Here is a 23,838-nt window from a genome sequence, read left to right on the forward strand (position 1 = left end):
AGCCTTGTTTCTTCACGACACAACTCAAAGTATCAAGCCTAATCAGTCCTTGTCCAATTCCACACTGGTCACATCAGGGGTCCCACAGGGATCCACTCTCCTTAACCTGTTCATGGAGCCTTCAACTGAAAATCTGAATCTACCCAACAGTACTTGAAAAAATTCTCCCCCCAAAGATATCAGGTCTCTCAATATAGCTCTATAAAAAAACTAAAACTGGCTGAACTGCAACCACCTCAAACTATATGTTTTCAAAACTGAATTCCTCTTAATAGCCCCCCAAACAGTCACCTAACATCGAAGAATGAATGAAGTAACTTACAGCTCTTAAATGTTTACCATACCTTATAGATTCCATGAAATCACTGGGAATAACACTTGACAGGAACCTGAACATGCAGAAACACATCAGTACAGCCACCAAAGGAGCGGACGTCCATATGAACATCTTAAGAAAAATAAAACCCTTAATGACTTCAAGTCAGCTGTCCAAGCTCTAGTGATTTCCAGGTTGGACTATGGCAGTGCAAACCTCTGCAGCCTACCTAGGCATACATTGACTTCACTAGGGGCTTCTCTTAACTCTGCTGCAAGGTTCATCACAGGATCTAAAAGAAACAACCTCATCGCTCCAAAACTGAAATTTCTAAACTGACTTCCATATGAGGCAAATATACAGGTAAAAATTACTTGCATGACTCAAATAGCCCTACACTTCAACGCTCCAAAGTACCTTGCACAAAAACTGTAGTTATCTGGTGGCTACAGATCCTCTAAAAGCACCAGCACTGTATTGTTAAAAATACATTTTCTAAAATGAAAACCTACAACTGAGCCTTCTCGGGTATTAACCAGAGAACTTGGAATTCCCTGCCCTCTGAAATCATACGGAACCCTTCGACTGCATCATTCAAAAAATAAGTCCAGAGTCTACTGATGAGCAAATTTCTGGCCTAGAACCCATGAACTCTACTCACCAGGCCTCAATAAGGTGCAGTGTCTCACCTATGTTTATTACTTGCTTGTTATTTTCTTGTTTATGGATCTAGCATCCTGGCACTTGTGGTGGCCTCCTCCTTGACCTGGAGAAATAATACATCTTGTACCATTCTCGAGTATGTTGTTTTACTCAACCGGTTTCTTCTTTCCTGACCAATTGTAAAGTGCTCGGATACCATCAAGGGTCATGTTAGGTCTATATAAAACTTTATAAATAAATAAATGTGGTGGCCCAGTGTGTTAACCACTTTTCTATTATAGCTAGTGTATCTGGCTACCGCACCCCACTATGATTTGTGGTACTGACATCTTGCATAATCATCCTAATATCCAATCAGAAGGCCAGTACTGTTGTTTGATTTGCAGTTGTGGGCCCCAGGCGGATGGGAGGTAACCGTTCTCTCCCCTAACTGTTGGAATAGCTTGGGATGGCAGTATGCCAACATGCAACATAGTTGCCGGTGGTAGCTGCGTCAGCATTTGACAATAGTGTATGTGCAGTAGAAAATTCAGTAATCTCCTTTGCAGCAAAGAGCTGCAGCAAGAAGAGAATGGCAGTAGCCATGATGGTGGCTGCACCAGTTGGCCCTTAAATGGAGCGATGAAGGTGCCCCAAAATGGCATGATTGCACTGGTGCAGGCAGCCATACTTTAATAACAGCAGCTCTGCCAAATACCACACATTGTGTGTTAGACTAACGCTTTTTAGGACACACCCTTGCATTACTGCAAAGTGGAGAAATTGTCATGCAAATCAGCTGATCGGAAAGGGTGAGCATGGTATCTCCATGTCCTGCAGATACAAGTTCTGCTGGGGTCATTAACTTAACATTCCCATGGAATAACTGGCTCTCTAGAAGCCAATCAAGTGTCTGGTAAGTAATGGAGTTGCACACCTACAATTGTACTTTGGCTTTTTACAGCCCAGCCCACACTAACCTGGCCTCCTGGAAAAGGTGGCAGCGATCGCGCCTATGCATCTCTTGTTGTGCACCACACCGAACCACAGCAGAAGCTGGAGTTAACCGGCGTGTGATAGAAAATGAGAGCAGAACACAAAAGAAATCTATGCCCTATTCAACCTCCCTGCAAAATAGTCAGAGTCAAGCACACTCTCAGCCCAGGATAACATGGTAGGGATTAGCTACGTCTGCAGCAGAGCAGCTGCTCGGGGCTTTCCAAGGCCCGAAGAGAACAGAGCTGAGTCTGCGTCAGAGGTATGCATGCATGCTCTGGTGATCAGCATTGGCATCAGTTATAGGTTGCCAGGGGTTACAACTGCAAAACCTAAGCAGCCCTCCCTCCTTGTTTGCAACCCCTGGCTGTTTGTCAGCCTTGGCAAGCACTCTGGTGGCGCATAATTAGTTGCAGTGTGAGCAGCACTTGATTGCACTGCTGTGCTGAAGCTCTTCCTGCAGAGACATCATGATGGCCTGCAAACTGAGCCTGGTTGGGGGAAAGAACGCATCTCAATCTTTGCTATGGTGACCCCGGCCCGGTTGACCGGCACAGTTCTTGATTTGTTACAGTGTATGAATCTGCTGTGGGCCTGGGCCAGGAAGCTGAGCGAATGAGCATGAAGCACGCACAGCATGGCTGGGCATGATTGGAGAGTGACTAACTACACATGCTGCAGCTAGGAGCATGTGTGTGTAAGCAAAAGCATGCACCAGCTACACATTGCCATAACTGATGAAGTGGTGCAGGGTGCGGTATGTGTACCACCATGTTTGAGACCACAGACCGGGTCTCACGGCCATCAATCTGGTAGCCCATGAAAGCGTTACCAATGATGGCAGCCCTGGCCAATAATTTTGGCCAGCCTTAGTGCAACAGTAAAAGCTGCGCTGTGACAGTGAGGCCGCGGAGTCGGAGTCTGTGAGGAAAAAAAATCAACAGGGCCCCCCTCAAAAATGTTCACAATTATTCTAATAAACTGACAATGTTTAAGTATGTCTAGACTTACTTACGCACTGCAGTTAAGTTCTGTTACCTTTTTTTAAAATGCAATCATGTACATGATATAAATGGCAAAAGACCTGCTTACTGTCGTTCATTTTTTTTGCTGCTGAGAACAAAGTACTGGTATCAGCATATTGCTTCTTTGGGCCAGAGCCCGGCACACCCCTAGGATCCATTGAGGGCACCCGCCCCGAGTTTGAAGATCCCTGCTCTAAAGTGACTGACTAGAATCAACACAAGTTCTGTACCCGCCATGAGTGACTTGCTTACCTTAATTGTCAATCTCTGACTGAGTCGGCCAGTGAGACCTCGGGCAGGCAGGAGGGCAGGTGAAGGCGTGTGAGATTGAGACTGACCGAGTTGTCACATCGACTCAACTCTCCAACTCCCCTTGTGGTGGTGCCAGTTGATGTGACTCGTGTAATGTGCGGGCCCTGGACGAACCCCTAACAGAAGCAACAAGTAAAGTAAGATAAGATGATCTGCTTCTGGAGTTGATACAAGATTTTCAAAGACCCCTCAAAACCTAAGAAATGGTTGTTAAAGAGCCCACATTTCAGGCTCAACCCTTCAAGTGGTCTAGCCATTGTTTATGTAATGCGAACAACACATTAATTGCCATTGTTTTATGCTGAGCACGGCATCTGTGTAGCCACACCAAGGGTATGCCGGTCAGTGCTGGTGGACTGGCCAACAAGACACTGTCTGTTTGAAACCCCATCAAGGCTAGAATATCTGTTCCAGGCATCGGTCGATGGGCAGGCATTTTCCCAGGAAGCTGGAAGGGCGGAGGGCAGGTTTTGTTAGTGGAGGCTGATTTTGTAGCGGTGCATCAGTTTTTAAAGCACTGCAAAGTTCCTTGTATATTCAGCAGTTCTCGGGCAACAATAAAAATGTCAATTTAACTCTGGTGATTTATTAATGTACCTGCGGGAAAGAGATGGGAGTTTGGTCTAGTGATACTTTTCACTTATATAAGGTACCACAGAGGGTCAATATGCCTGCTGCAAAGAACATGTACCATGCATATCAAAGAGCAATATTTTATGGTGATAGCTCAGTGGGTTACTGATTTTGTCACAGAGATTGTATTGTTACTGCGCAGTTTATACATTACATCTGTAATCTAGCACAGTGAGCTATTAACTGCCATCTAAGAGCTAGCTGCATGCAAGCTGCATGGTACAGGTTAGTATGTTATGTTTTTATAGTATTTCTACGGTGATGTTGATAAGAAAGGTTTGTTTGGGTAGAAATACATTCTTATTATTAAAGTCAACCTTAACCACTGTGTTATGTTCTGAATCATGAGTTTGTGCTTCTCAAGACCACTGATAAGCGTGGCTCAAATCCACTGGAGTGACTTACAGCACTCACCTATAATTACCTTATAGGAAGTCAGCCGGACAGTGGAGAAGTATAAACAAAAGTCTTTATTAGGCCAAACAACACTCATATGAGAGGGCCCTGTCCGACCTCACTCCTAGGAGTGCGAACGAGAGGACTGACTCTCTGCATCACAGCAATACATTATAATGCAATACAGTAAATGGGGTACGCCCCTTGTGGAAAGTTACTGAGCCTCGGACCAGTAGACAATGCTCTCATACAGCAGGCATCTGCACCTGCAAGGGATACATTATTATCTCTGCTCAAGGCCATGGAGCTAGGCTTCGGCGTCTCTGGGCATGAGAACATTACAGATAACGAGAAGTGTTAGTTTCGGCCACAGTGAGCCGAGAAACGAAAACTGCTGTCTTAGTATATTTCTGTATTCCTGCGGGAGGGGCATGAGCGAGCAGAGCCCGCAGGCACAGAGAGTTACACAAAATGGTGGCACACAGGCTAAGCTAAGAAACTAATATGGTCACGCATACATTTGAATATAAGCAATAAATAAGAATATGAATTCAGCATAAGTGCATATACGAACTGCATTAGTTAGTCATATGATGCTAACTCGCACGTCATCATAGGGTAATAAGGGCACCGAAAAGTGAATTCTATCAGACCCTCCTTTTAGCATCATTGGCTAACTATAGCCTCATTTATTTGCAAAAGGTAGTGCCGACATCCATTCTAGGGGCAGTACTTTATTTCTTCAGTCTAGAACATCTTCTGCAATAAACATTAACCAACTTGCATCAGCAGGAATTTCAGTAATCATAGAAGTGGCATATTGACCATGTAACTTCTTTTTCGGACGTATATTCGCAGCACACATTGAACAACATGGAGGGAGGCAATATATGCAAAGGCAGCATGACAGAATTACACTCACCACTCCAACCAAACCCATCAATATTTTCCAGCCCCAGGAAGAAAAGGCACCCCAGAGCCACCCTTGGAGAGACCATGTCCCATTATCTTGGTGTAGTTCAGTCGCTAACCTATGCAATTTTTGCACTGCCAAGTTAACAGTCGGGGCGGAGTCAGGGATATAAACACAGCAAGAGGTCCCGATGACGCGACAGGCCCCGCCCCTATCAGCTAGTATGACGTCAAGAACCATCCTGTTCTGGATCGTAAATAATCTCATAGCCTGAACCTCAACAGAGATGTTAGTCGTAATGTCAGCCTCAACCAGAACCACCTTTTCCATTACCCTAGAGAGTCGTCTAATAGCTCTACTGTTGAATATAGGACCCCAGAAAGGAAGCAAACCCTTAGAAAAATCAGTCCATTGCTGATACGAGGTATCTGTCTGATCAACGTCCTCTACCTGAAGTTCCCTCCTTTTACGCTGCTCTTTCGGCTGCTCCTGAGGACTGGGGAATCGTCGATGAGTTCTGTGGTAATCAGAGGGAGCCACATACACGGGAGGAATCATAGTGATGAGAAATTGTGTGTCATCGTCGAGGATGCCATTGACAAGTGTCTTGCAATGTGAAGGCTTGTGTCAGGGATGCGAGATGCAGTGGCAGTTCTGAAGTAGCTGTGTGCTGTGATGCAATGCGAAGTTCTGCGTCGGGGGATGCATCACGCAGCAGCGGTTCTGATGCGAGATGCAGTGGCAGTTCTGAAGTAGCTGTGTGCTGTGATGCAATGCGAAGTTCTGCGTCGGGGGATGCATCACGCAGCAGCGGTTCTGATGCAGCTGCAAGGAGATGCGTCATGCTACTTCAGTTCTATTTACTGGACCAAGGCTAGGCTGGCAGAGCACCTTCAGTCTAACTTCCAATTCCAAGATTCCGGGAGTGTGGTGGCACCGCTTGGGCTCACAGCAGACAGAGTCTAGGTGGTGGGTTCAAGGTGGTTGGAGCCTTTTCTGTCCCTGAGGCACCTGATTGTGAGGCCAGCCAACTAGCCCTTGAAGTCACTCTGGTTGTCCTGAGTTCAGGCTGTAGGTCCAGTCCTTTTCACTTAGAAGCCGGGCAGCAAGGCAAGAGAGTTACAGGCATTCCTGCAGAGCAGCACAGTAGTCTTTCTGAGTTTTCCACTGTCCAAAGGAGTAGGGCCCAATATTTATACCTGGTGCAGGTTTTGCAGGAAATGGTTCTAAAGGTTTCCAAGTCCCAGAAGTGGTTGGAATTTCCTGCATCTTTCCCCCTGCCCAAGCTTGTTTGGGGGCACAAAAGACAGGTGTAATGTCCTTTGTGAGTGTGCTCAGGCAGAGGCTTTGTGATGTGCCTATGTGGTAGGTGACAGCTCCTTCCCTATCAAGTCAGAGATAGCCCATCCTGCCAACACCTGTTCTGCCTTTGTCAAACTAAGTAGCCTATGTGCGCAGACATGATTGTTCATTTGGGAAGGGGGTGCCCGTGATCAATCCAAGCTCTCTATGAACCAACCTCCTCTTTTTTGGTAAGAGCCCATGCGCACTGTTAAGACAGTTTGGCCTAGGCGCAAATGTCATGGAAAGGTGGCTTTTTCACAGTGACAAAATCCATGTTGTTCCAGTTTTGTGCCAGGTAGGTGTTCAGGTAGCAGATCACACAAACACCTAAGCTTTTTGGCACAAAGCTTGATCTGTTACAGTAACCTGACAGGACTATACATAAAAAACAAACACCTAGTGGAAGCATGCACAAACATGGGGGAATGCATTTATTTCTCCCAGATAGTGACGCATAGCATGTCTGGTGCAGAGAACACTACACTTCCAGTACGTTTGTCTATGCATTGGAATGTGTACTGCAAAGGTACACTTCCACTATAAATTCAACACTGGACAGTTCACATTCACCTCTGCTACGTGGTATGAAGCTGTGCGTCATGCAAGGCAGCCTGTTTGTGTTGCACTGTGCAGAGGACGACACCAGCAGTAGGCCATTGTGTTTAGGCCATCATTGCAGCAAATGTTGATGTTGATGTTGTGTGACAGCTAAGTAAATGTGGACCTTTGTATGTTCCCAGGTAGGTGTACGAAATGCTTACCCCATGTTTGTTAAGGAAAAGGCTCAGGTGCAAGGACAAGGCCAGGGTCTGGTCTCAGCATTTCTGGAGAATCCCTCTGTCATTCCCAGGAAGGGCATGTGAGAATGTTTGTGCGTTTAAATCAAAACATGCATCATTAATAGAGTGGAGAGCAGTTAAAGTACGTCTAAAAATTCACATATGTATGCTGACATGAAGCTAAACCAAATGGAACTAAATCATTGTGAAGTGTTAAAGTGTATTTTTCTGGCATAGGCTAACGAGGACTCAGGCCTTGACACCATCTTGTTCAAAATGGATGCCGTACCATAATGTTAATTCTGTGTTTATATTTCTTGCTTGATATTACACATCACAGCATGCAGCTTCCTTGGAACCATTGCTGCATGATGCATCCTTAACGCAGGATCTTGCCAAAACTAAGTGACCAGGATTTAAGGTACTTTGTTCAGCAGGCCTAACTTGGTCCCTGTATCCAGCCCACACTCCATCGCAGTTGGCCTGAACTTGTAACTTGACTCGGTCCAGTGCAATCAGATAACGCCAGTTGGCGCTATGTGCTTACAGGCATGATTTTCAACTAAATCTTTAAAATTGCTTATCTCCACTTCAACCCTTTGGATTTTTGTCATTTTGGTCACAAATAATTAATAACATTTTACTGTACCTTTCCAATGTTGTGTGTTATTTTTCTTGTGTTGTGTTTTCACTTTACTACTGTTTGAAGGGCTACATAAATATTTTACACATTGCCTCTATGTTAAGCCTGACTGCTTTTGTGGCAAGGTACCAGAGGGTTAAGCATAACTTAATTTGTGGATTGATTGTGTTTTACCCTGACAAAAATTGTGCTTGCTGCTTGAGTAGGATATCACTCTCTCAAAAAGTAACCACATTTTCAACAGGCACATGCAAATCTCTGTGTCTGTGGGGTAGGTGTGATAGCGGCTCACTCCATCTCTGCCTTTGAGAAAGGACCCATACATATAAAAGGAGCATGTTGTGTGAGTGTTTGGGGTGGGAGGTAGGGGAGAGGCACACACTGCTAAAACTCTACCTGCTCTCTGCATAGATGGAAGACTCCAATTTCAGGCTCCATCAACCTGGCTCCGCTCAGAGCACGAAAACAATTACAGATGCAAATTAGCTTCTATTTCTGTAGACTCTAATCCTCTAAGCACTGGGCTTTGCTATCGTACAACCACAGTCTTTACTCCATTTTCCAAGTAATTCACACCACCAGCGACGATTCATGGACGCTTCTAAACCTGGAAACCAACAGATCAAATATTACCTCTCCGTTACAATGATAGTGGCACTGGATGATAGAAGAATAACATATTTTACCATTTTGTGTATATTTTTTAATTACTTCCCGCATGATTGCTAATAAATGCTTAGTTATCTACGCTGACTGGAATACATTTAACCCCTTCCATGCTGATGACGGCCCCCAGCCGTCATGCATCACAGTGCTCGTGTGCTGATGACGGATGGGTGCCGTTATGAACCTGCCCACTCTTCAAAACGGACGCACAGGCTCAGAATCGCGGCCGCGCCCAAGGGGTTAAACCAGATTTGCACATTTAAAATTACATATAAATCTACTTGTGGACCAATCATGTAACCTAGATCTCATCTACACAAAATCAGCACCTATCAACACCTATCTGGATGTAAAGGATCAAAAATGTTTGTTTGTAGCTTGACAGCACCTAGTTATTCAGAAATAGTGTCACTGAATATTTAATTTTGTTTTTGTGAGTTTCAATTCAATATCATACCACATCCTGCTACTGCCAATCCCACCTTTTTGGACTTGTACATCTTCTTTGTTTACTGTTAAATACATACATGTTTTCACTGACAAAAAGCAAAGTTTAAAGTGACGTTATAGTTAGGTGAAACTTTCAATAGCACAGTAACGTTTTAAATAAAAAAACACTCTGGAATTCACAAGGCAACCCCGCCGCTGAATAGCGGTTCCGCAAGGCTGGGTGAAGTGTTAAGCGCCGTGATGATGAAACAGCGTTGATCGTACTCCCAAGGTTACACTGGCTGGAACGCAGTGTTTTTAATTCAGTGAACCTACTAAAGGATTTTAAACTCGGACGGAGGAACAGTTGCAAACTACTACAGACTTACAAACCACAAAGACCAGAGTGCAATATAGCCACGCCCACCTTGGCGATCTGCATATATCATGCGCCGTAAATACAGCGCAAAGTCACACAGCTTTTACCTCCATGGGACCCCAGTGAACAAGGGCTGAATAAGCCCGAAACATGTTTGGAACTACAATTTTGCTGTGAAAGATGCTGTTTTCCTCGCTATCCTCGGAGAATAAAAGGTCATACAACGCTGTTGTGGGTGTCTCAAGCTTTTGGACAGCTTCATTTGGAATATATATATATATATATATATATATATATATATATATATATATATATATATATATATATATATATATATATATATCGAATCCGGCTGGAACGGGCTCCAATGTCTGGTGCAAGATATTTTCTTTATTGGTTCTTGTGCGAGGTTGCCATTATTTATATGTATACATTTACATTTACTGAAAAAAACAAAGGTTACAGTGACATTATAGTTAGGAATAAAAAAGCTTTGAAATTCACTGAAAAAAACAAAGGCTACAGAGACCTTAGGCTCAGGTTTCACTTGTACAAAAAAGAGAAATTCAACAGTTACAGGCAGCTGATTTAACTATAACTCACGCCCACGTAATGCACTGTTTATGACCTCACATATTACATCACTTATGACATGGCCAGTGACATCACTGATGACATCATTGATGACATCTCAAAGCCGAGTTGCCAGCTTTCATTTCTTATTTTAGGAAAAGGGGCATATGCCATCCTCCTCCAGGACCAATCTTGGGCCCGGGGACCCAACCCCGGGACCAGGCCACTTCTTTGGGGATCGCAGGGAAACCTAAAGGCCCACATGTCTCCTCGCCTCTTGTAGGAACCGGCATTGCTTTTACACACAGGTAGCTGCTGACATGGAGCTCCCTGTGTGTAAAAGCAAAATGTGCTTGCTTGCTCAAAGCAGAGCACTGTTTGCTATGGCATGGCTGGAGTAGTGTTCCCGCAAACACCTAGCAAACCTCAATGTCCTGGTTGTGGGCACTCCAGGACATTGCTGGAGCCGGCCCTGGGATTATTGCATTTGTGCATTTGTGGAGGTGGCGGTCCCCTGGGTTTGAAATAGCCCAACAAGGGGGCCTTGTGTGCCCCTTTCCTATATTTATCACATGACCCCGGGATCTGTCCCACCTGGGGGGTTATTCTAAAGTAAGCAGAGGAGCTTGCATAAGGTTTTTCAAAAAACATTGCCGTGGGTCCACCCACGAGTCCTAGGCAAGATTAGAAACTACTACCCTGCCTCTTTTTCTTTCTTTTTAACTTTTTTTCTGGGACTCGACTTCAAGCAGAGTCCAAATTTAGATATCTGAAAAACGATTGAATGGAATTACACCAAATCACAAAAAGCACGCTTACTAGACCAACATCTAGCTTTCTGTCAAATCTGGTGTAATTCCGAGCTGTAGTTGTGTTAACAAAATGAAAAATCCACATAGACATGGGGAAAACCCTTTTTTCGGACCCCCCTTTTTTCTCGGCCCCTGCTTTACTTGAAGGATCACCCCAAAACTTTCAACAAAGCAGCTGAACCAAAAAGGGGACATTTTGGGAACATTTTGTGGAGATTCGTCAAGCGACACCAAAGTTATTGACAAAACAAAAACACTTTTCCTTTGGAAACTTTGGCCCTCACTATAACTAGTAACTGGCTATATCTAGTAGGTAATATATATACATATATACATATTCATTTAATATATATATATCTATCAATGTAACCCTCTTCAAATCTCCTTTATTTAGTGGACACCGCTGCTACACCAACGCATTTTGACCTCACAAAGTCTTTGTCACAGTAGGTGACTCTTTCTTCACTCGTGATTTTATAGTGATTCTCATCCTTAGCCTATTATGAGGCATGATGGGAGTTGTAGTTTAAATTCATATTGTTGCAGATTTACATCAGACCCGAGACATTGTATTTATAAATTTTAGCAAGCTGTTCTATGCTTGATTTGCAAAGATATATTTTTGGAGACCGGCTGATTAAAATGCCCTCAATTCTTATAAAAGAAAATAATCAAACAAAGTAATTCAATGGCATCTAATAATTGTCGGTGTAGTACCGATATACATGTAGGCATTAACAATCATTGGTACATACCAAAAAGTTATGGGTATAAAGTAGATACAAGAGAAAGTGTACTGGTCACTTTCACACAGATGGCCATATGGATCAAATGTTAAATTGAATTGTGCATATATATTGTTTACATCATATTGAAATATAAAGAACTGCTCAAAGTGTGTACAAATGTACTTTTAATATCTTCCATATTAAATGATCAACATTGTTAATGCCTACATGTAAAATGCTACTATCCCAGGATATGCACATTGTTTTGTTTGGAGCGCGATCTAGATCTTCATTTTCAGGTTTCATCACTGCCAGAACTTTTTCCATACACAGCAGTTGTTCCTTTTGAGGCATAGCAGTGTGTCCTCCAAGATAGATATTCAGCACTCCAGCTAACCCAGTTGATCATCATGCGTATCTATTTGCTCTTTCATATGCTCCAATCTGTTCATGAAGAAGTCATTTCAAAATCGATTGTGCTCATGATGTGCTTCATTTCCCCTTAAGTGGAAGCTTACTTCCTGACACGGTGGTTACGAATGGGCTGTGAGAGTGAGTGCGACGCGACGCACAGGGTGACGGGGTAGAGCGACATGTCTGACCGGGGGCGGGAAGGGCTGGTGGTGGGAGAAGGGTAGGTGGGAGTTGTTATTTTGTTACTCTCCTGCATGTTGGGATAACCTAGAATATGCTCAGGGCTGGAGCAGTAAGGTTTCGATAAACTAGTCAGATTCGTAGATTGCAAATATCCTAAGCAATGCCGGCTAGATGGACAATCACAGGAAAGTGGGCGGAGGCGAAGACATCCACGAGGAAGAAATGATTACGACGGTGGCATTATATGTGCTCACAATGCTTCCGACTGTAATTTACTGTGCATTATATCCTCAGGGTATTGGCCACTATGTAACTGTGATAAATGAATAAAATCTGTTTACAAAAAAAATGATGTGCTTCATTTCAGTGAGAAGGCTCCTGATATCATTCTCTGGCAGAAAGTTGCAAGTTGCCTTATTTGGCATTGCATCGCACCTCTGGTCTTCAACCACAGATCTCGTAAGCCTCTCACTTGCAAAAGGGCAATTTGGTTTGCCTGCCCATCGTTTTGCAGCTTCTCCTCTGGACGGCATTTCCTTAGGGATTCCTTGTGCTCCTTCTGGTGGGCAGCCCCCTCTCCATGCAAAACACCTTGAGTTTAGCCACAGTGTAGCTTTCCAGGTTGGCAAGCTCAAACTCTATCCATGCAGGTGGGATCACAGACATAGGCAGTTCAGGAGAGTAGGAATGAATTTAGAAAAACAGAAAGGGCAATCAGGGAGAATTTAAAACTCGAATTGATCCTAGTTATGGGATGGTAGTGTTCACTAAATCAACCACCTTCCAATATCTGCCATGCATTTAACAAAATAAAGCCAACACGTTTCATCTATATGAAGTGCAGCTGAACAGGGCTTCATCAAGGCTAAATCGTGATGTTCATATGCATACAAGAGAGGCAAATTGCAAACCCTCCGATTTCTAGCACACAAGCCACACCTGCCACCACATCTTGTTTCATTAATATCAGTATTGCAGAAAGTACCACTGAGAGACGTAATCTCTAAGAAAGAAAGAAAGGCAGTATCATTGTTCAAATGTGCAGACCTAGATCGGATTGCTCTTTATGTAAAAATACTCCAGGAGAAGAAGACTATGTAAATTTTGGTATCACATAAAAGTAGTCTGAAATTAGGGATTAAGGCTGTTTTAAGGGTAACTGCACAATGCAGTTTATTCTATTCTTTGTTTTGTTTTTCTATTTGTTGCTGTTGTGCCTACACAGTATCCTCTCCTCTTAACCTCAGCCACTCCCACGCTAATTGACCCGAGGCCCTCATATTGACATTCCTATGTGCATTCTCTTCCAGGCGTACAGCCTGGCATCCAGGCGGCTTTGGGTGCCCACATATACTCTTTACTGAGGTGTCTGCAGGTTTCCTGGATTGCTCCTTTAAGCTCTTCTAAGTGGACCCATAGACCCTTTAGTGAGGACCCTTTACGCGGATCTTCATGTTTTGCCCATTTCTCCGCTTCTGTTGTGGGCTGCTTGTACCCTTTACTTAAGCGTCCACACATTTTATGAACTGCACTGTCCCTCCTCTGGGTGGACTCCATAGGCCCATATGTGGTAGTTTCACTGAGCTCCCTGATCGCAGGAGGGGATAGCATACCCACCACACTCTTATTCTACCACCAGGCACACAGAATAAATGCTGCATGAAGCTCAGCCTATGTTTCTACCTCGCCTCTATAAACATTCGCATGCAGAGCAACAGCGAAAGGTTCCCTGTGTCATGGCCAGAGCACGTCAGGACCTCATGCATCTCAGTCAAAGTTTCCTAGGCCATACTATAACCACACATTTTCAATTAACGTACAGGTCGCATTTCTTCTCTCCTCTCCTTTATTATTGCATTTCCACTAAGGTGTGTAAATATCTCTTTCTTAATTCTCCTAACGCCTCCCACACTTCTGCATTTACACTAATGGGGTATGTAAATGTCTGCATCACATTTCCCCTCTCCTAATGTATTTCCACTAATTAGATAAGTAAATGCCTCTTTCATATCTCGCTTACTCTCTCCTGCACTTTCAGTAATGAGTTGGTAAATTACTCCATTATATCTCCTCTCCCTCCCCTGCTGCATTTCCATTCACCAGGTGAGAAAATTCCTTTACCTTACATCCTCCATCCCTTCTCTACAGCTTTTCTATTCCCAAGGTAAGTAAATGTCTATATCTCTTCCCCCTCATCGACTGCCTTTCATTTGTAAGGTATGTTAATGTCTGCCTCGTACTTATGCTCCCTCTTTTGTTTCCCCTCTCATGATTATGTAAATGTCTCTATCACATCTTTTCTCTCCCCTCCATTACATTTATACTTGTGGGACCTGCCAATGTCTGTATTACGCCCCCTCCTCTTTCCCGGGCTTTACAGACGTGAGCCACTTCTGCATGGGGGTGGGAGGGGCGAGGAGCATCCCGACAGGATCACTAACAGAAGCGCGCGCTGACATGTGGGCACAGCAGCATAAACTGTCTGTAATCAGAGGCCGCCTCAGAGGGCCTTATTACAGCAGGCTGATCCCGCCTGTCAGTCAGCGCTCTGTCTTTCAAAGACAGCCTTTGGTTTATTGATGGCATGGGGCGTCTCTGGGGAGGGGCCGCGCTACCCTCCGCCTGATGGAGCTGTTCCCTCCCTGTCTCTACCAGTGCCCTCGCCTGTGGCTTCCAAGGCATTAAGAGAGCTGCTGAGGAGGGCAGGGGAGTGGGACACCCTGGGGCAGTGTGGACCAGTTGTAAGGGAGCGCCTCTCATCTCGTGATTCACGTCACCTACTGTGGTGGGCTACCCTGGGTTGCAAGGACTCGTTAGTAGAATTTCAACATCACATAGATGTTCTCTTTAGCAGACATGTGACGTTTTACTTCAATTTGTTTAACCTCATGCGTGCGGGGGTTATTTTTGCGCTACGCAGCTTTTTTGCAAAAGCTGCGTTACATGACGAGCTCAGCTCGTCATCAGCACACGACCACCGTGGCTGATGACGAGCTGATCTCGTCATCAGCATCGAAGGGGTTAATAGATTCATATTCTAAGGGCCTCATTCTGATGCGGTTCGAAAAGCATTCCCACCTATTGCCTGATTCTAATGTGGTTAGGAAGAAACATGTCTTCCCGACCGAGGGCCCAATTATGGTGCGGATAGGCACATATGCAACCGAATTGTATCACGAAGCATCTGGATGTATTGCACTCCGTCGGTTGGACTCTCCCGATCCGAGTGGGTTGGAAAACATTTCCAAACCGAATGGGTCAGGAAGCTTTCCAACCCGCATCAGAATCGGGCCCTAAAAAGAGAAACGCTAAGGGTCTGATTTAGATTTTGGCGGAAACAACAGTGACAAATATCCTTTTCGCCAATAAATACATGCCATTATATCCTATAGGATTTATATTTCAGCGTACGGGATATCTGTTACCCAGTTACCATTGTGATGGAGTAGCCCATCCTCCAAGATCTAAATCAGGCCCTAAGTCACATTCTAAAATATACTCTCAGGCTTAGAAGTTTAATGCTTGGTTAAGAGCGCATAGGAGGCATGGGGATATAGGGATGCTCTGTAGATGTCCAGCTTTGGTCTAGAATTTGGCAGAGGTAATGATATTAACATAAAAAAAATGAGACACAATGAACTTAGCAGGGTATCTCGTCACTTGTCATTGGTTGCCTGCAAATTCTGGCCTGTGCCCAGCTCTATTGACCAACATAAAAGCATATAATACATGGGATTCTGTAATGTTTGTATTAGCAACTTGTCATTAATTTCTTTATAATCAACTAGCAGCCCATCCCGACCTTGTCCGGGAGCAATTAGGCTTCAGGGCCCCCGCCCGCCCGACATTGTCCGTGGGTCCCCCGGAGTAGCAGCCCGTCCCGACCTTGCCTTCAGGGCCCTCGCCCACCCCGACATTGTCCGTGGGTCCCCCGGAGCCTTACCTCATCCGCCGCACCTCCCCGCGCTCCTGAGTTCACCGGTCCGCCGCTCCTCCCCGCCTGTCCGCCGCTTCTCACCACTCCTCCCAGCCTCTCCACCGCTCCTCCCCGCCTGTCCGCTGTTCCTCCCCGCGCTCATGTCTGCCGATCCTCCTCGCGCTCCGGGAGCAAATAGGCTTCAGAGCCCCCGCCCGCCCCCACATGTCCGTGGGTCCCCTGGAGTAGCAGCCCGACCTTAGCTTCAGGGCCCCCGCCCGCCCCAACATTGTCCGTGGGTCCCCCAGAGCCTTACCTCATCTGCCGCACCTCCCCGCGCTCCTGAGTTCGCCGGTCCACCGCTCCTCCCCGCCTGTCCGCCGCTTCTCACTGCTCTTCCCCGCCTGTCCGCCGCTCCTCCCCGCGCTCATGTCCGCCGCTCCTCCGCGTGCTCCTGGACGCCGCTCCTCCCCACGCTCCTGATGTCAGCACGCACGTCGCGGCCGGCGCTACTTCCATGGGACTACTTTTTTTTTCTCGTTAATTTTTTTAAATAACTTATATTTTTTAAATTAATATAGCCTATGTCCATCTGCACACCCTGACAATTACAACGATGTATCGGGTGAGTGGATTGGTGCTGTGGTTCCCGAGTTTACCCGCCTCAAAGGTTCAAAGTTCTTCCTTTATAATAGTAGTATAGATAGGTTGTGGCTCACCCAGTCGCCTATTATAAAGAAATGATGCCAGACCTTAACTGTAATAACAAACTACAGTTGAGTTCTGACATCACAGTGCCTGCTGCCAGGGGCAAAGACAAGTCAGACCACAGAGCATAATTAAAGCAGCTGTTTAAGGAACAAAATGAAACTTACATTTCTTTGTTCTTCTCGGTTTTTCTAGCTTTATAAGGACAAGCAGAAAAGAGATATTTATGGCAACGCCAACGTGATTTTTTCCACTCTTTAGGTAATTATAGAAAAGTTAGAACCGTTCTACATATTTCTACAAATTCTGAGCTACTGACTTCTTTCAAACGTATTCTAACATCTTTTTTCAACAAATATCTGACAGCTTTTTTGATGTTTAATTTTGCATTGGAGATTCTATTTGTATTCTTCATTTTTGCAAACATGCTCTCTCTTTCATATGAAAAAGCTATGCATGAAGGGCTTTCATTACAACAAAATGACGCATCGCGGCATCGCAAGCCTTTTTGCTAGCCTGAGCTGCGTCATATTAAAAGGACTGGGATGCATTGTATTAACAACAATACGACCCATCCGTGGGCTTTCCCCTGTACTGGCGCACAATTGGCTGCCATGCGCCTGCACAGGCACTCTTGCGTCATGTTCCAAGGGTGCCTGCGGTGCGGAGATTATTGTATTTTGTGCAGGAAGGGACATGTTCCCGAACAAAAGCAATCATTGATGGCATTTTCCACTTTCTATGTGTGCTGCAGAATGAAGCACGCATAGAAAGAGCAAAAAACAAGGAGAAATAAATGTATTTCTCCTAATTGCGCCACTCCTACACTTCCCCTGGTATGGCGTAGCATTCTGACACATTCCGGACTTTACAAAACATTGTAAATCTGGGAATGTGTCAGGTTCCATGGATGTTGCTTGGAAACACCCACAGCAACACCCATGGAATGCCCCTTTCACTCCGAGTAATGCATGAATGAAACCCATATTTACAAGGCCAGAAAACGTCATGCAGGGTAACATTTCATAGCCTTTTAAATATGGCAAGCCAATTGCACTGCAAGTGCATTGAAAAAAGTTGTGCAGTGGTGGCACAAAGGGCGTGTAAATGAGGCCGCAAGAAATTACGTGGTTTTTGAGAAAAGTGATGCTGGGACCATGTATTAAACAGAATAAAGTACCCTCTGCTGTACATGATAAAGATATTGCAAGTCACCTTGGAATTCCATAATCTTAGAAAGGAACTGAGCCTTCAGCCTTACATGGTCCTGGGACTCCTCTGCAACTTACAATATCCTTATAATGTATAGCAGGGTACTATATTCCATATATATGTATTTTATTTATTTTTACATTATGCCTCATTTCCCCAGAAATGCTACATCATATAACAATTACAATTGTAGAATTAAGTTAAACATTTAAAAATACAAAATGGTGTATTAGCTGACATTGCATTATGCCATATTTTCTTTGCAGCCCTTTCATTATGAAAAATTCATATTGAAAAGTACCTAGTATTTCCTTTGTTCAGTGTAGGGGAGAGAGATAGTACACGATTGGTATCTTTGGGGCACAATTTGCAAAATGGAATAAGCTCCAAATCACTATTTATTATTGTAAATTAGATCAGATCATATGCTCATGTTAATCTACACTTTTTAAAATATCAATAAAAACTTTGGATTATAAGGTGTAAAGTAGCTTTCAAGGCACAAATACATTAATCAGATCACCGTTAAAATAACCATTCAGAATGAGAGCGTTTATTTGGATGCACCAGTAGCAGTGAATGCAGGAGTAAAGAAACGTCTGGAAGATGATGTATATCTGTAAAAAGGGGTATTAATTGCATTAGAAAAATGTGTGCTGTGAAGGAAGATGAACAAGCATTGACAAAGCCAGCAGGACTGGTTTTAATATTCTAATCTATTCAGTGTGAGCAGATTCAAACTAGGCAAGAAATCAAGGCATACTTTATTGAAGTCTCCCTATAGGGAAAGTAATTCCTCAAGCCGTTCAATGAAAGCACTGGAGACGAGGACAAAAGATACACTCAAAGACGCAATAGAATTAGGTGATAGATGAATACTCCAGCGGGCAGAGCAAAGAGCTGATTCACAAAGTCGCACTGCAATGGCTGAAAGAGGCTGGTTAAAGACATTCAATGATTGCCCATGGCAGACCCAGAGCTAGCAAAAGGATCATTTGTACAAGTCTAAATAATATGTGACAAAAATGGTTGCCAACAAAATTAAACTGGTGGCAAAATGCCAAACAACTAATCCTATAAATTAAACAAAACAGTGAGAAACAGGCATACACAATCATAAATTCATCAGAATTGTCTGTAAGTTTGTAACTGGAAACAATCAGAATTATAGAGTATATAAGGCATATACAATCCCAAAATACATTAATCATGTATACATTCAGGAAATCAAAGTGCCATTTAAAAACCATAGATTAATGCATGTAAAGTCCACTCTCCAAATATATGGAATCAGCCCTTTGTATGCAACAACTGATCAGATGATCTAAAAGTAATATATGAGAAGTGGAGCAGACATAGATGCTTCGATCTCTTTTGGTAATTAGTATGTGAGATCATCCTCAGGACCATATATGTTAAAAGAGTTTCACAGTGACCCACACTGATAAATAATTTTAACTGCCAATTGTTGACTTACTGTATTAACCCCTTGCATGCTGATGACGGCCCCCAGCCATCTTGCACTACGGCGCTCGTGTGCTGATGATGGCTGGGGGCCGTCATAAACCCGCCCACCTTCGATTTTGCCGCACAGGCGCAGAATTGCGGCCGCATGCAAGGGGTTAATGTTTTAAATAAGCTAAATGACAGAATCAGATAAGGTCTAAACATGCATATTTGGTCACAGTTGGAACTGGTTTATTGGCAATTGAAGCTCCGCCGAGTTTATCATGTGAGAGCAATAGCATTCACCTTGCGTAACAGTTACATTTATTTATCATTGTGAGTGAGAGAGTGGACTTTACATACATTACTCTAAGGGGTTACTATAATAAAACATAAGGAAAACCTATTGGCTTTGTCCAAAGGGTCACCACTATATACGATCAAAAATCATGTTACAAAACACCATCCTATCACTGAAAACAGTAACCATGAGTATAGCAATTATTATTGTTAATAAAAGTTTGAAATGATTACCAAAATGCATTCTCGGTAACATCCTTTATATAACATCTATTAGAATATTTCTTCTATAACCTTCAGGCCACAAGAAATGCAGTTGTTGGCCAATCCACTAGGGGCCCCCGCAAAGAAGTTTTAAGCTATTGGCAAAGTGGGCTCTAGCCCAGGACCCCAACCTTTCAGGGGACCCTGATAGAGTCAGTTCTGTACTGCAGAAAGGCGTGTCCTGATTACCTTGCATAATTCTTAAACAGATTGCTTTAAATACTGGTTCGCTTGAATTTATTTCTAATGTGTGAGAGTCTATTAAGAGACATTTTGCAGATCAATGCTTTGTTTATATTTCATGCAACATCCATAATAAAAGTTTCCTTTGGATCAAAACAGGACCTCGCATATGAGAAATGGGAGGGAGTAACAGATTATTTGCAGTAATATTAGTGAGCTGCTGCTGTGTTACAATATTAAAACACAAGTCACTGTCCCTGAATCTTAGCTGTAACAACTTTAGAATTTGGATGAATGCACCTGTGCTGTGCCAGTAACCTTGCCAAAGAAGGCATGAAGGAGCTGAGAATGGATCATAAATTCAAAGCTGTCCTGAACAGGGGCCTCCAAAATACGTTCAGCCCTGGGTCCCAAAAATCCTTAAGATGCCCCTGGGTCCCTGCACTTAAAAACCTGAGAGCAAACTTCCAAGTGCTAGGAGTTTCTTTTAACTAAAGTGGCAGTCTCCCCAGGTCCCCTATTCTGTAAGGCTTTTATTTTTTTCGGATTTCAGTGGTTCATTTCCCATCCCTCTAGCAAAGGCAAAGACAGACCCTTGTGCTGAAGAAAAATAAATATGTTTTGATGGAATAAAATTGGACTGTCACCCAGTGCTATTGAAAACTGATGATTAAACTAGGTTCCAGACAGTGTTCCGTAGTTCACAGACCTGCCTTAAACCCACATTGTATTTACAACAAGGGGTGGTGAGGGACAGAGTCTCTGAATGAAGCAGAAAACTCTCACCCAGTCAAGAGATCAGGGCTAGATCCAACACCGTTTTTTAGCTCACTGCACCATCCCAGTTTCAGAACCTGGCTGTATGCAAATTAGTCTGTTCCTGTCCCAGTGCATGATGGGAACAGGGCAAACCAAACTACAAAAGCCAATTCTTACACTGGGAAGGAAACAAGCTCCCGGGGACCGGTTTCTGGCATTACAGCCGTCTTCGGCCCGGTTTGCTTGAATCCTGATGGTGCAATGAGCAAGGGACTCATGTCTGAGTATACCCTTCCACGCTTAGGGTGGACAAAAATATTTACAACAAGGGGTGGTGAGGGACAGAGTCTCTGAATGAAGCAGAAAACTCTCACCCAGTCAAGAGATCAGGGCTAGATCCAACACCGTTTTTTAGCTCACTGCACCATCCCAGTTTCAAAACCTGGCTGTATGCAAATTAGTCTGTTCCTGTCCCAGTGCATGATGGGAACAGGGCAAACCAAACTACAAAAGCCAATTCTTACACTGGGAAGGAAACAAGCTCCCGGGGACCGGTTTCTGTCCCTCACCACCCCTTGTTGTAAATATTTTTGTCCACCCTAAGCGTGGAAGGGTATTCTCAGATGTGAGACCCTTGCTCATTGCACCATCAGGATTCAAGCAAACCGGGCCGAAGACGGCTGTAATGCCAGAAACCGGTCCCCGGGAGCTTGTTTCCTTCCCAGTGTAAGAATTGGCTTTTGTAGTTTGGTTTGCCCTGTTCCCATCATGCACTGGGACAGGAACAGACTAATTTGCATACAGCCAGGTTCTGAAACTGGGATGGTGCAGTGAGCTAAAAAACGGTGTTGGATCTAGCCCTGATCTCTTGACTGGGTGAGAGCTTTCTGCTTAATTCAGAGACTCTGTCCCTCACCACCCCTTGTTGTAAATATTTTTGTCCACCCTAAGCGTGGAAGGGTATTCTCAGATGTGAGACCCTTGCTCATTGCACCATCAGGATTCAAGCAAACCGGGCCGAAGACGGCTGTAATGCCAGAAACCGGTCCCCGGGAGCTTGTTTCCTTCCCAGTGTAAGAATTGGCTTTTGTAGTTTGGTTTGCCCTGTTCCCATCATGCACTGGGACAGGAACAGACTAATTTGCATACAGCCAGGTTCTGAAACTGGGATGGTGCAGTGAGCTAAAAAACGGTGTTGGATCTAGCCCTGATCTCTTGACTGGGTGAGAGCTTTCTGCTTAATTCAGAGACTCTGTCCCTCACCACCCCTTGTTGTAAATATTTTTGTCCACCCTAAGCGTGGAAGGGTATTCTCAGATGTGAGACCCTTGCTCATTGCACCATCAGGATTCAAGCAAACCGGGCCGAAGACGGCTGTAATGCCAGAAACCGGTCCCCGGGAGCTTGTTTCCTTCCCAGTGTAAGAATTGGCTTTTGTAGTTTGGTTTGCCCTGTTCCCATCATGCACTGGGACAGGAACAGACTAATTTGCATACAGCCAGGTTCTGAAACTGGGATGGTGCAGTGAGCTAAAAAACGGTGTTGGATCTAGCCCTGATCTCTTGACTGGGTGAGAGCTTTCTGCTTAATTCAGAGACTCTGTCCCTCACCACCCCTTGTTGTAAATATTTTAGTCCACCCTAAGCGTGGAAGGGTATTCTCAGATGTGAGACCCTTGCTCATTGCACCATCAGGATTCAAGCAAACCGGGCCGAAGACGGCTGTAATGCCAGAAACCGGTCCCCGGGAGCTTGTTTCCTTCCCAGTGTAAGAATTGGCTTTTGTAGTTTGGTTTGCCCTGTTCCCATCATGCACTGGGACAGGAACAGACTAATTTGCATACAGCCAGGTTCTGAAACTGGGATGGTGCAGTGAGCTAAAAAACGGTGTTGGATCTAGCCCTGATCTCTTGACTGGGTGAGAGCTTTCTGCTTAATTCAGAGACTCTGTCCCTCACCACCCCTTGTTGTAAATATTAAACCCACATTGTACATCAACAAATATATCCCTTTCCTCGGCCCACATAAAGATCTTTTCCATGATTATTCTATCTGCCATCTTAGCGATGATGATACTTTGGGTCACTTCTGTAACCCTTTTTGAAGATAGCTACAATAATGGACCTCGACCAGTCGTGAGATATTAAAGAAAAACGTTCATCATTCAGACTCCTAGTAATAATGAGAGTCCAGAGTTCAATATTGTGCTCAAAAAGGTGCACCTGTACACCGTTAGGCCCGGGTGTTTTGCCCTACGGGTTTACCTTAACAGCATCAAGGTTGTCTTCCAAATTAAATATCCATCTATTATTAGTACTTTCAACATCCCTAACATCAATGTCCCCTATTGGACTATAAAACTGTGAACTGTATACTTCTCCTCTGCAATGTGAATTTCAAGGACTGTATTTAGAAAGGTAAATTTACAAATGGAAATTTGCTCAGAGTAGATCTTAATCTGAGCTGAGCGTAGAATTATACCTAAGTGTAGACTTACATGTCTCCACCTCCTGAAATCATAATCATAAATGTTAAGTTGCTACAAATAACTTTTCACATGCAGACAGGGATTTCTGCCAATCAGACGGATATGCCTCTATAGTAAAGCATATGTAAAATAATAAACTTTATTAAGTCTGAAAAAATATAATTTAATGTAAAATAAAAATGTAAATTACATGAAAATAAATATTATTAACCTAGGAACAATAAAATAAAGTGTTTCAGCTCATTAACTCCCAAAATTAAATATTGAATAAATATTCATTAAATAATTTAATAATTAAAATGTACCAATTTAATTTATGGAATTTTTTTTGTTAACAAACTTTTGCAGTGGTAGACATCTCCAAGTCTGCGCTGTAGTAC

This window comes from Lissotriton vulgaris, chromosome 7, assembly GCF_964263255.1.
Source record: "Lissotriton vulgaris chromosome 7, aLisVul1.2, whole genome shotgun sequence".
Lineage (NCBI taxonomy): Eukaryota > Metazoa > Chordata > Amphibia > Caudata > Salamandridae > Lissotriton > Lissotriton vulgaris.